The following is a 13010-nucleotide window of genomic DNA, read 5'->3' as shown; positions in this document are numbered from 1 at the left end:
GACCACCTGGACGTCGCAATAGAGCTTTCTCCCAGGCCCGGCTCCCTGCCAGTTGCCAGCTGTGACATTGTATGCATCCATCTTAGTTAATTCCGTGCACTTGGATTGTACTGGTTCTGTTTACAACAACCTTCTGCCCCTCCTGTGTCCAATTCCAATTGTCCTCAACTTTCCTTGTTTAATACTGTTTTGCAAATTATTAAGCACTGGAAGTCCATTAATCACAGTTCACGTCCTGTGTAAGCCCACACAACGAAGGGAAAGAAGGGTGAAGGCCAGGCACGCTCATATCCCTGAAAGAGCTTGGACGGTGGTCCATTCAGATCCCTAACGAGATCATTACTGCTAACTAAATACAAACCTGACCTCGTAACCCTCTGGGAAATTATGTGGGCCCCGTGCAAGACATTAATATGTATCCCACCCCCTCATTGCCACCCCCCACTCCCTTGATAGGCTGAAAACTAAACCTGCGATCAAAAGGACTCTAATCACTGCTCTGATTGTAGTAAACCAAGCCTGACACAGAGTTCCCTGAGGCCTCAATAGCTACATCAGTGCCACCCCCAGAGCCCGCACCCTTTGCCAGGCTCACTAGCAGCCAGCGAATTGCAAAGATTCCCAGCTTTTCAGTTTACTTGACACACTGTGTCTATTTTCTGGACCACCTGGTAGGCTAATTTTAACATGACACCAGTTCAGCACTCCCACTTAGTCCTCAATTCTCCCACACAGCCTAAATACAAACTGGAATTCCTCTTAATCCACTCGTCCACTGAAATGTCCGAAGTTAAAACTACACGACATGGGCTATCTAATAAAGGATTACATGATTTTACTCTTGTCTGGTGGCACCTGTGATAAAAAACATGGCCAAAAATAATTATCCCTTTTGGCACAATTTGAGCACCTTTTCACGTTTGCTTGTCCATTCACCGTAATCAACTAATCCATCCCTGGTCCAAGCATGACGGTTTTACTCAAAGCAGCGTGACAAATCAGACTTTTCTGGCCCACTTAAGGAGAGATAAACAGGCTGAGGAATGTGTTTGCCTCTTGTCACTTTCAGTCTTTGAAGTGTTTCCATTTCAGAAGAAATTAATTAAAAAAATAAAAAACCAAAACCTTAAAGCAGCAACAAGCTGGTATTCAACTTGAACCACACAAATAATGTGAGAATAATTATTAATTTTCTGGTTATTTCTATATCAGAAAGTGGGGAAGGTTGATCTGATGTAGAACATTAGAGATTTCACAGCAGGAAGAAACTGAAATGTTTCAGTTTCAGAAATAATTAGCACACCAATTCACAGCGGTTGACAATTTTCGGCATTTCCACTGCCTGGGAACAACCGTAATATGCAATGCAATTATTTTGTTTACCCCACCTCATCATCCTCAGCCAATGAAGAGGAAAGTTTTATCCTTAAGACTGGGCTTGAATTCTGGCATCGGTTAAAACAAGAGTCGGTAAAAATGAACATTCAAATATCTAATACATTTTAACGTTGACTTTTTTGAAGAAAAAGTAACATACAGTAACACATAAAACAGTTTAGCAGATCTAACTTGTGTGTGTGTGTGTGTGTGTGTGTACATACAGAGTTTCAATTGTCTTCCTACTCAGCTACAAACACCTCTTCATAACTCATTTTTCTTTCTTTCATAATGAGAATCAATACAATTTACATGCTGTATGGATGGAACAAGGGGGAGGGGGGAAGTCCTTTGAATAAATCAGTTTTAAGATACACTTGATTTTCATTGATAATTTTTCTTTGTTCTATCTATAGGGGTCAAAGTCATGAACACCTGCAGTAAGAAATGAATCAGTGTTTGTCACATTACTTAGCTGAGAAACATGAACAGGCACTATTTGCTCAGCAGTCCCTGAACACCATTCCTAGTACTTATCTTGACCTGGGACAGAGACGGAGAATATTTAACACGTGACCAGGAAGCATGCAGCCTAAAAATCAAGTGTCATTATCTTGGAGAAATATTCCATCTGAAAATCTGTAGCTGTGATATTCAGTGGTCTCTTGGTTTTATACATGACCTACCAAATCCTAATGCAACTGTTATCCGACAGTGAGCTGATTTTGTAGTTTGCAAAATTAACAGTTTTTAGCCTGTTAGTTTCCTTAGAAACTATCTATGCATTCCTTAGTGTGACAAGGCCTCTTAAGCATTTCGTATAGTACTTATCTATTTTCTTGCTCTCACCTCCCTCTCACCTTTACTTTAAGCACAGAATGCAACACAATCCACTACAACTAAAGACTAGGCTGAGAGTCAGATTAAAATTATCCCTGTTTGCCCTGACCTCTTTTCTCTGCAGGTGAGAGCGTCCCCATTCACAAGCTAAATGAAGCAGAAATGATGGAGTGTTTGTTTTCCCTGACTTTTCCTCAGCCTGCCAGTAAATTTACAGCCACGAATATGAAGTGTTAATTTAATGTTCCCACTGAGCATCTCATTGTCAACAAAGGCTTCAAACCATAAGAGAGGAAAAGGTTAGCTCATGCAGAAAATGACCCTTATGGTTTGATTGTCTTCTGGTCCAGACTGGCAGCAAGCAAAAAGCTAAGGGCTTTGACTTCCAGCTTAATGCATTTGATGGCAATAAATGGAACCTCTCTACCTCAGCACATAGAAAGAATCACCTGTAATGCTCACTTATTTATCTTTGCAGGCAATCTACACAAAACCAAAAGAGAAATGGGCCTCTCTTTTCACTCTGATGGCTAATTTGACAGAACCGAAAACTTAAACCCTTCATTATGCCAAACTTAAACAAAAAGGTCTTGCTCTCTAAAGATTACAACAAAGCATTAATGATGGCATGAACCATGAAATTGCTTTCTTCACCAGGTGCTTCAAAACGTCAAGACCTCTGCTGATGTGATGTACAGAGAAGAAGTCTTATAAGCAAAAAATATATTCTTAAAATTAACATTAAGATTTAAATAAACAAATGCTTTCCTGGACTTTGTATGACAGCAACAAGTATATAGACTGAAGGCCCTATTCTCATTTATACTTAGTTCCTTTTATAGTGCACGCTGGTAATGTAAAACGGTCTTAAAGTTGGTATGAATGTGATTTATAGAATTGTAGTTAACAGAAAAGACAGAATAAGGTAACGGATCTTAATGTAAATGAGAATAAGACCCTGACTATACATTTTAAGACATCAACATCTATTTACTCTTTGTCTGAGAATGTAAAATAAAAATGTAAGCATGAAGCAGATATGGAAGAGTAACATTTTCTGTAGAAAAAAAATTTCAAGACTTTGTTACTTAAAATTTATTCTTATAAGAAATAGCCCATTAAAGTTCTTAGCTTGGAAGCAAAGACATTTTTTTATTGTACAGTTTGGATGTTTAATGGGAAGGGGAAAATGAGTGTAGCAATTAGATTGGTTTTGGTACCTTTTTCGTATCCACTAATTAAAAACAGGTTCACTTCTTTAAAAAATTGTCCATTTTCCCGGCTGTTCATGTACTTTGTGGACCTGGCCACTTTGGTATTTAAAATAAATAAATAAAAAGCAATCCCAATATTAATATTTAATAATTGGGCCACAATATGTTAATTAACTACTCACCCAGTGTGTATTATTAATCCATACATCTGCATTAACATCGAAAAGGCACTGTACTACTTGCTGACAGGGTAGAACCCAACAGCTCCCAAACAGCTTTCACTGCATTTCAAAAATCCATTCTGCAGTATTTCAAGGACATTTGCTGTGCCAGGCACCTTAGTGTACTTTAATACGTCTAAAAGTACCACAGCATTGACTGAAATAGCAAAGCCTGGAAGCAAAGCAGAATGTACAGTAATGAAACAGTTGACTTTTTGTTTTCTATTTTAAAATACAGCACTTTCATTCATTCTACAGATAATACCCTTCCCCATTCACATTAGATCTGTGGACTGAACCAAAACACCAGCAGACTTTGTGATGGTGCTAACATTCTGAACCTAGAGCCCAATCACATTGTTGTGATTGGCCACTACATCCACAATGGGTCAAACCAAATAACCAGACCCAGAACTTTGAGGATCTTGGAAACCCAGATCCAGATTTTGTACCTTGAGCTCATTTCTAATTCAGGCTTCAATCCTGCAATTGAGTCCACATTGGCAAACCCCTAAACTGTAGTACTTCATTGATTTCAGTGGGGCCTGGCACAGGTGAAGGGATCTGGCCACAAGCAACAAATTGCAGGATCGGGCCCCAAAACAATATTAAAGATATAATCAGTGGAGTGCAAAATGTACTGAAGTATCTCCACCAAACTGCATGGGGAAAAATTGCAATTTCATTCCATTCTATTTTACAGCCCCACAAATTAAAAAAAAAAAAAAAAAAACACACACACACAACAAACCCTGATCATCATCTGAAATTTCAAACTGGGTGGCTTTTCACTCAAAAAGTAGTGCACGCCAAGGTTTTCTGTGCAACTGGATAACAGTCGCAAATTTGCAAAAGTCTTCAATTTGGGGGTTTTCAAATCGTATTGCAAATATTTGCAATGTTTGCACAGCTCCAACTCTCACTTAAGTTGGGGCGTGGTGGGGGATGAAATTCCAAATCATTGTTGCCACTCCATCCTTCATTTACACCATCTTTGAGAGGTCCTAGACCAGCTCAGGGTTTTTTTGTTATAAAGCTTCCGATTTTTTTTTTTAACTAATCTGATTGGTTCCAAAGAAATAACATCACTTTTAGATTACTCAGAAGCTGGAGAGCAGGAGTCTCTCAGACATCAGCACCAATGAGATCACTCAAGCAGGGCCGGCTCCAGGGTTTTGGCCGCCCCAAGCAGCCAAACAAAACAAAACAAACAAACAAACAAAAAAAGCCGCGATCGCGATCTGCGGCGGCAATTCGGCGGGAGGTCCTTCGCTCCGAGAAGGAGTGAGGGACCATCCGCCGAATTGCCGCCGAACAGCTGGACGTGCCGCCCCTCTCCGAAGTGGCCGCCCCAAGCACCTGCTTGGTAAGCTGGTGCCTGGAGCCGGCCCTGCACTCAAGACAGTAGCTGAGTTCCCCATCTCTGTTTTAATTTCTAACTTCCTTACACCCAAGGCCTAAGGAGTTTTGTGATGAACACTTCAGTCACTGAAATCCTTAAATCCACAAGGACTTCAGCTCATTAAAAAGGTCCCAAGGCTAATAAATACTGACTTCTTTCAGCGTCAGACTACAATCTCAGGAGGTATTTTTCCCCTTGAGCAATACTTTATCACAGTTACCCTCCCAGCCATTTGTTTCTTGTCTACCAGCGAGTGTGGTAGGCTTTACTTTGACTTTTATTGTGTTCGTTGCTTGAAGTCACAGTTTTTCACATTAAATTAAATAGTGACATTGGAAATAAGCATGGTTACAAGGAACACAACAGCTGTGTAGTATGGCTAACTGAAACCTGTACCCAGGAACTTCCTGAGTTCCCCTGACATTTACCGGGCTCCAGGTCTACGTCTGTGAACACAAAAGAACAAAGATTGTCAGCTAAAACACTTGTCTTCTACACGGCAGCCTCTTTCATGCTGGTCATCCTGATTCCCACATCACTCCCTACCAGTTCATCCAATCCACAACTGTTAAAATCACCTTCTTTGCCAGATCGCAAACCCATGTCTCTTCCCTGTCTGAATCTCTCCACCGGTTCCTCTTTGCACATCACATCAAGTTTAAACTCCTTGAATAAAACCCTGGACCTATTGAAGTCAATTGGAGTTTTGCAATTGACTTCAGTGGGGCCAGAATTTCTGCTCTGGGGCCTGCACTGCTCTGGTCTACACCTCAGATCTTTGTTTCTTCTTGTATTCCCCTGCCCCTATTTGTTCCAATGATGTCAGCTTTACCACAATCTTTTTTTCTTTTCCTGCTCGTCTCCATGTTTTCGTCCACATTACCTCATAGGCATGGGACAATCTCCCACTCCTAGTACACTAGACGTCCGCTGTCTTTTCATTTAAATCCCACATAGTATCATATAGGTACAAATATACGTGTGTGTCTGTTGGTCTGTCTGTCTGGAACATACGAAGCTCTATGAGGCAAGGACTGCCTTTTTTGTGTCTCATAGAATCACTCTGTGTCAAGCCTACAATAGTAACAGAAATAGTTCATGAGAAGCAGTCAGTGAAATTGATTTAGAAACGTGTGAAATTTACCAGTCTTGTTTCAATGTTCAAGCAAAATGTAAACAGAGCAGAAAATTAAATTTTAAAAATTATTTCCGTTTTCATTATCTGAGTGGCTTTTAGTAATAGAAAGATTTTTAATAGGGCATCTTGATTGTTTCCTTTAATTTTTTCAAAGTATATATAGTCTATATCTATGTTTAGAGAGATACAGGACTTCTCAGTTTAAAATGTATTATTCACACAGTGTATGCTGGGCTATGCTTAAAGACACCATGCGAGAGTTGACGAACATTAAACACAAAAACATCCTGTCTTTGGTAATCATTTGCCAGTCAGTCACAGTGTCAGTTAACAGTAGTCATTTCGAAAGCAGTAATTCATTCTCTACAGTCCTTTCTTAACACAATTTTCAGCCTGCAATTTAGATGATAGGAAAATTACAACCTTGGTGCACTATATTATGTGATATAAATGTTATTGCAATTAAGCCAACAAGAAACCCCCCACACACACACAAAACAAAGATGTTTAGTCCATGTTTTTTTCTTATTATTTCCTAAAAACCCATGGGGTCATCAAATGGTAGAAAAAAGGAAAGATGAATTTACATTAGTACAATGTGACTGCAAATAACAAGAACTCAGAATCAACACAACAACATAGTTGACATGTTAGCTATTTGGGAGTTTTAAACCAAAGCAAACAAGTTATTTGCTGAGGGCATGCATGAATGGGGACAGACATGATTTGAATTTTAAAATATGGCTGAAAAGGCCTCATATAGCCAGGAATCCTGGCAGCTGATGAAAGAAAGAAGGCAACTACAGTTCCTCTACCATCATTGCCTCCGCACAGCTCTGCCCCAGATTACATCTCCTCGCTAGTCTGTTATCGCATTCCCCCTCTTCTTCTTTGCTCTACCAATCATTCAAGCCTCAGTGCCCCCTCTGGGCTTGTCGACACGGTCAGGGCCGGCTCCAGCATTTCTGCCGCCCCAAGCAAAAAAAAAAAAAAAAAAAAAGGCCTCGATCGCAATTGCGATCGGCAGTGGCAATTGGGGAAAAAAAAAAAAAAAAGCCGCGATCGGCAGCGGCAGTTCGGCGGCAGGTCCTTCGCTCCTAGAGGGAGTGAGGGACCTGCCGCCCCCGAATTGCCGCAGGTGCTGCTCCTCTCCCTTGGCTGCCTCAAGCACCTGCTTGTTAAGCTGGTGCCTGGAGCCGGCCCTGGACACGGTGCATTAGTTTGCATCAGAGGGGTGTGAATTCTAGTGCTCACCAGCTGGCCCGCGTGGACCCTACTAGTGCACACTAAAAGTTCCCTTTGCACACATTAATGTAGTCCTGTTTCAAACAGCATGACATTAACATGAACTAGGGAACTTTTAATGCACAGTAGCAGGGGCCATATGGGCCAGTTATTGCGTGACATGCTAGTGTGCACTAGAATTTTCACCTTTGGTGCAGGCTAATGCCCCATGTAGACAAGCCCTTTGTGTGTCCCCTCCCAACCCTGTCTTCCATGCTGCCCTTATGCGTGGATCAACCTTCCAATCTCAATGCACCAGAGAGGCCTTTAACAACCCCCTGAAGTCAATGGGAGTCTTTCATTGGCCGTGCATAGGGGCTTAGGTCTTGACTCTATCCTTGTATTCAAATCCCTCCTAAAGACACCGTTTTAATGGCATACCCACAGACCCTCATCAATCAAATGCCTTCTTTTAGGGTTTTGTACTGCCACCCGTCACCATCTGAGCACAATAACCTCTCCTTCTCAATGCGACGTAAGGAGGGAAAGGGAAGGGTGTTGACGTAAATTAAAGGAAACAAGCTCAGACTGTTAAACCAACATAAAAAAACATAACAGCCTGAAAATTTTCCATTACAATGTTTAGCAGAAATTTTCCATATTTTTTTGCCGTTTTCAATGTATAGTTTATAGAATCGCTGACATTTTCTGGAAAGCCAAAATTTCAATGAAATTTTTCCACACCTTTTTTTTTTCATAAATATTTTTCTGCGTTTTTTTTGGATCAGCCATAATATTAAATAAAGATATCAACTTACATTTTAAAGCCATGCAGCAATGCATCAAGTCAGGCATATAACACACCTAATTGTAATCTTTGTTCTTTCTTTCACTACTGTTTATTGCTCTCATTCATTGAGTCATTTCTATAAATCATATGTTCCTTGGGGCAGGGACTGGGTCTTTTATTTAGTCTACGAAGAGTCTAGCATGATTTCAACAACAGAGATTATTTTCACTGTCACATCTCGAACAATCTAGGCTGCTTTTCAGTAGTCAAAGCAAACTGCAGGATCTGCATTTGCTACCAAAATTTCCTTTGGCCTAGGAGGCATGTGGACAGTTCCTGTGTTCTAGGCCCTACTCCTCCCCTGAAGAGGCTTAAGATATCTCTACCCTCCTCCCAAAGCTGAGTTAGTGAGAATTCACACCACCTCCCAGAGAAGGGGCCCACTATCAGTATTTCCATTTCCCAGACGGGGTACCTGAGAAATAGGACATTTCAGCAGCAACTTGCCAAAGGGAGTTTTCAGCAGGGCTAGGAACATCAATCCTAACCTCTGAGATGCAAGGCTCATGTCTAATCCACTAGATCACATTGGCTGTCATACCAATCACTTCATCTATTTGTACTTAGGCCAACACAAATATAAGGTTAGTAACACTTACCCATCCCTATATTTGTTCTGTGTTTGTACAGCGCCTAGCACAGTGACATCCTGGGCTGTGACTAGGTATCCTAGGCACTACAATAATACAAGTAATAATAATATGAATTGCTTTGAGGTTTACAGATGGAAAGGTACTAGGTAAACACCGAACATTATTATTTGCTATATTTTTCAGGCACAGAGAGATCAAGTGCCTTGGCTGGGAGACACTGTTAGCCTGGTGGGTGAGACATTGGCTGAAAGACCAAGTGATGTTAGTCCTTCTCTAGCACTTAGTTTGCTACATTATGCCAGCATTTTTTACCAACATTTGGAAAGAAGGGAGGTAGACTGCACTGGGTTTATGTGCATAATTAGCTGGTTGTACAGTAAATATGTGCATCACATTAAGTGAAGATTAAATGAACCTGGGCTCTTAAGGAGCTCTCAAACGCTGCACATTTTTCCAGGATCTGGAAATGTGAGTGGGAAATAGCATTCTAGGTGTCTAGTGAAATAGTCCTGGATTACGGAACTTATTTTCATTCTCTTTTTAAAATCCTGGAAAATTCTATACAAAAACGACCATAAGAGAACATTATTAGCATTCAAAAGCCAAGGAATAGAAAAGTTAAAGTTGTAGATACAAATTTGTTTGCATACATTCTTTTATTACAAGATCACATATTATTTCTCAAATAATACCACTCTTTTTCCCCCTACAGTCCTAGGTGGGGCCATGGTAATAAAGATTTCTCTCAGAAAGGCGTTGAAAATAATCAAGAGGCTAATGAGGTTTTGTACAAACCTCCTGCCGGTTGCATTCCTTTAGATCAAATATCCTTTGGTGTAAGTACAGAAAACCTTTTTATTTATAGGCACATTAGTAACACATTCTTGCAAACACTGGAAGAGGAAAAGAAACAAGAAGTTAACATAAAATAATATGACAACGTCTGTTTTTCACTGCATTTGTACAGCATCTAGGGTAACATGGCCTCGATCCCGATTCACGCCTTGAGGTGCAACCATACAAACAATACACATGGTGGTACAGCAAGAAGCAACGCATTTGATTATTGTGCTAGATTCTAAAACCATAAGATCCCTCAACAATTGGGTAAAGTCTTCATTTCCAGAACACAGGAAAATGGTATATATCAAAACAAGTGAGCCACATTCCTTTCTGGGACAATGAAGCAGAATTACAATGATTCTGCTCTAATATTCTGTGTGTCTAAGATTGGAGTCTGGCTAGTCATAGTGAGTCGTCTACATTTACAGCAATTTGTTTGTGATTCTCCTCTTTATTCTCCATCCTATGCCAATAAACTTTGTTTTTATGTAAGACAATTTTAACTGCATGTGGTCACTATGAGGTTACCTGTTGTGGGTGAGAAAGAAACTCTGTTTCTCTCTTCAGAAAATGACTGCATCAGGAGTAGAAGTAACAAACTGAGGGCTCGTCTACACAGCGCGGCAGTGCAAATTAGAGGGGTGTGATTTCTATAGAGCTCTAATGTGTTGCACTCTAACTGCCCCATGTAAACTGTTGCTTGACTGTGTATAGCCAATTGATTTTGTCTACACTTGTGGTTCGTTATTAAAGATGTTTAAGAGACCAAATAACCAAGCTCAGCCAATTTATAGACAAAACTTTATGGTACAGAAAAGAAAGAATGGGCAACAGGGGATGGATCACTTGATGATTACCTGTTCTGTTCATTTCCTCTGAAGCAGCTGGCATTGGCCACTGTCGGAAGACAGGACACTGGGCTAGATGGACCTTTGGTCTGACCCAGTATGGCCGTTCTTATGAGTTAATACAACCCCAATCTTTCCAGGAAGCAGGTACTCACACTATGTTAAGTCCACCTTACGTAGAAGGTGGGCTCCCAAAAATACACCCCCAAATTCCCTCTATTTATAATGGGGCTGTTTACAAGCTAAAACCCCCAATTGAAAATTCCACTCACCAAGTTAAACGTGTTTTTCCGGTACCATGGTGTACTTCTCTTATCTCAATTTCAAACTAATTGAGCCAGGAAGGCACTCCCTATCTGTGCTAAGGTAGAACACTTATGAATTTTGCCTTTGACAGCATGCCTATGCCAAATGCTCAGTTGTACTGTTACAAGGCATTGTGAGATACTTAGCATAATCGAGCAAGAGTAAGCATACTGATTACCCAACACTTACATTTAACATGATATACACCATATCGATACCATGCCATAATATCCATTAACATGGTGTATACTATGCCCAGCATATATGTTCTGTCTAATAAGACCCCACTGGCACACGCTAAAAGATACCTAGTTCGCGCTGCTGTAGTCCCGTTTCAAACAGAACAACATTAACACGTGGTAGGTACCTTTTAGAGTGTGCCAGCAGAATCTGCCCCAAGGCGGTTAGAACACAACACACTCAAGCGCTCTAGAAATGACAGCCCCCTGGTTCGCAGTGTGGCACCATATAGGCAAGCCCTGAATCACAATTCTCTGTCCTGTGAAAGGCCCAAAAGTGTCTGGAGTGAGTCAGGGTGGGAGCGAAATAGTTGTATGTATGCGCGCATGGGAGCGGGAGGTTGCTGTGTTTGAAATTCAAAGTTTTATTGAAAAATGTCATCAAAAAGTCAAATTTGGGGAAATTTTGCTCAGCTTGAATCCTGAGTGACATCTCTGGTAATGCAATATTCTGGTCACCACCGAGCAAAGCAGGAGATAGTACAGTATGTGCCAAACCCAGCGTCTCCAGAGGCATCTGAGTAGAAATGGCTGTGGAGGGACAAGTGTCACTCTGAACACCCCAATGACACCTCATTTTGTTCCTGAAGAACTAGATCCCCGACTCCAATTCCCCCCATTCACTGTGGTGAGGCAAATGTGATGGGTGACTAGCTGCAATTGAACACAGAACCAGCAGGCTGACTGACCGGGAGCCACCCCCTGACAGACAAAGACCAGCAAACCCAGAAGTGATTGGAGCCATGTAAGCAGGATCTGTTTAGCATCCCTCACATCCAGAAATACTTCGCTCCATTTGCTCACTTTCTTCACGTGGGTGGCGGGGCGACCCAAGCCTCACCAGTGACAAGATCCAGCTTGATGCCCAGCGTAGATGTTGGGGTGGCAGAAGTTGCCAAGTCTGCTGAGCAGGTCTCAGGTAATATCAGTAAGAATCTGGTACTGCCTGAATGTGTATGTACAGAAGACCAGGAACTCTACACTGCTCAGTGCTATGGGTCCCTGACTTTGATTGGGGCCTCTGGGCCAGTGGGACCAATTCAGATATTTCTTAGGGGGGGGCATAATTTTGGTTCCTTCCCCCCACAGCTGGGACTCATTCCAGTCCCTGCTCATCTTCCCCACCCCCTTCGGATCCCAGGTGTCCTCAGCCGGGGAGTCTCACCTCTCTCTTACCCACACGATGCATGAGACAGTGCTCCAAAGAGCCGAGCTCTCAGCAGACTTCCCTGTGCTCCGCCATACAGGACAGACTCCCTGTGCACCCGTTCACCACACCATTGGGCCCGGCCACCTCTACATAGGGATGGAGGGGCAGCCAGGCCAAATTGGAGTAGTGTTGCACCCCTGTGCACCAGGTCGCAATGCCACTCACTGAAATTTGGGCCAGATGCCCCTCCGTCTGTAGGGAAGAGTGGCTAGGTCAAATTTCAACGAGTGGCATTGTGACCACGCAATCGGAGCAACACGCCGGATCACTCTGCCAGCAGCCATACCGATCTAGCATGGGACCAGTGCTTAAAAGCTGCCAGACCACATCTCTCCTGGCTCCATTGCCCTCCTTTGCTGCCCTCTCCCCCCCACACCAATTGGCACCACTGCTCTGGGCACTATGAAATATAAGTAAGAAGTAAGAATAGTGTGTAGTTCTGAAAATATACTATGCAATGGATACCACAAGGGCCTATGCAGACATCTATCACTTTCGGTGAGAGGCTTATGTGCCATTTTGGTTGATGCATTGAGAACCTTCAGAGCTAAAAGCATGAGCCGTTACAGCTTGAGCTCAAGAATCAAGGCTCCGTATCTGGGGCTGTGCAGACCAGCACAGCAGGACCTGCAGCGCACATACACCAGTGGATTATACTTATGGAACCCTTCTGCCCGTCAGAGTTGGCAGCAACAAGGGCCGGGT

Source organism: Emys orbicularis, chromosome 3, assembly GCF_028017835.1.
Source record: "Emys orbicularis isolate rEmyOrb1 chromosome 3, rEmyOrb1.hap1, whole genome shotgun sequence".
NCBI classification, from domain to species: domain Eukaryota; kingdom Metazoa; phylum Chordata; order Testudines; family Emydidae; genus Emys; species Emys orbicularis.
Note: the sequence above shows the minus strand (reverse complement) of the source record.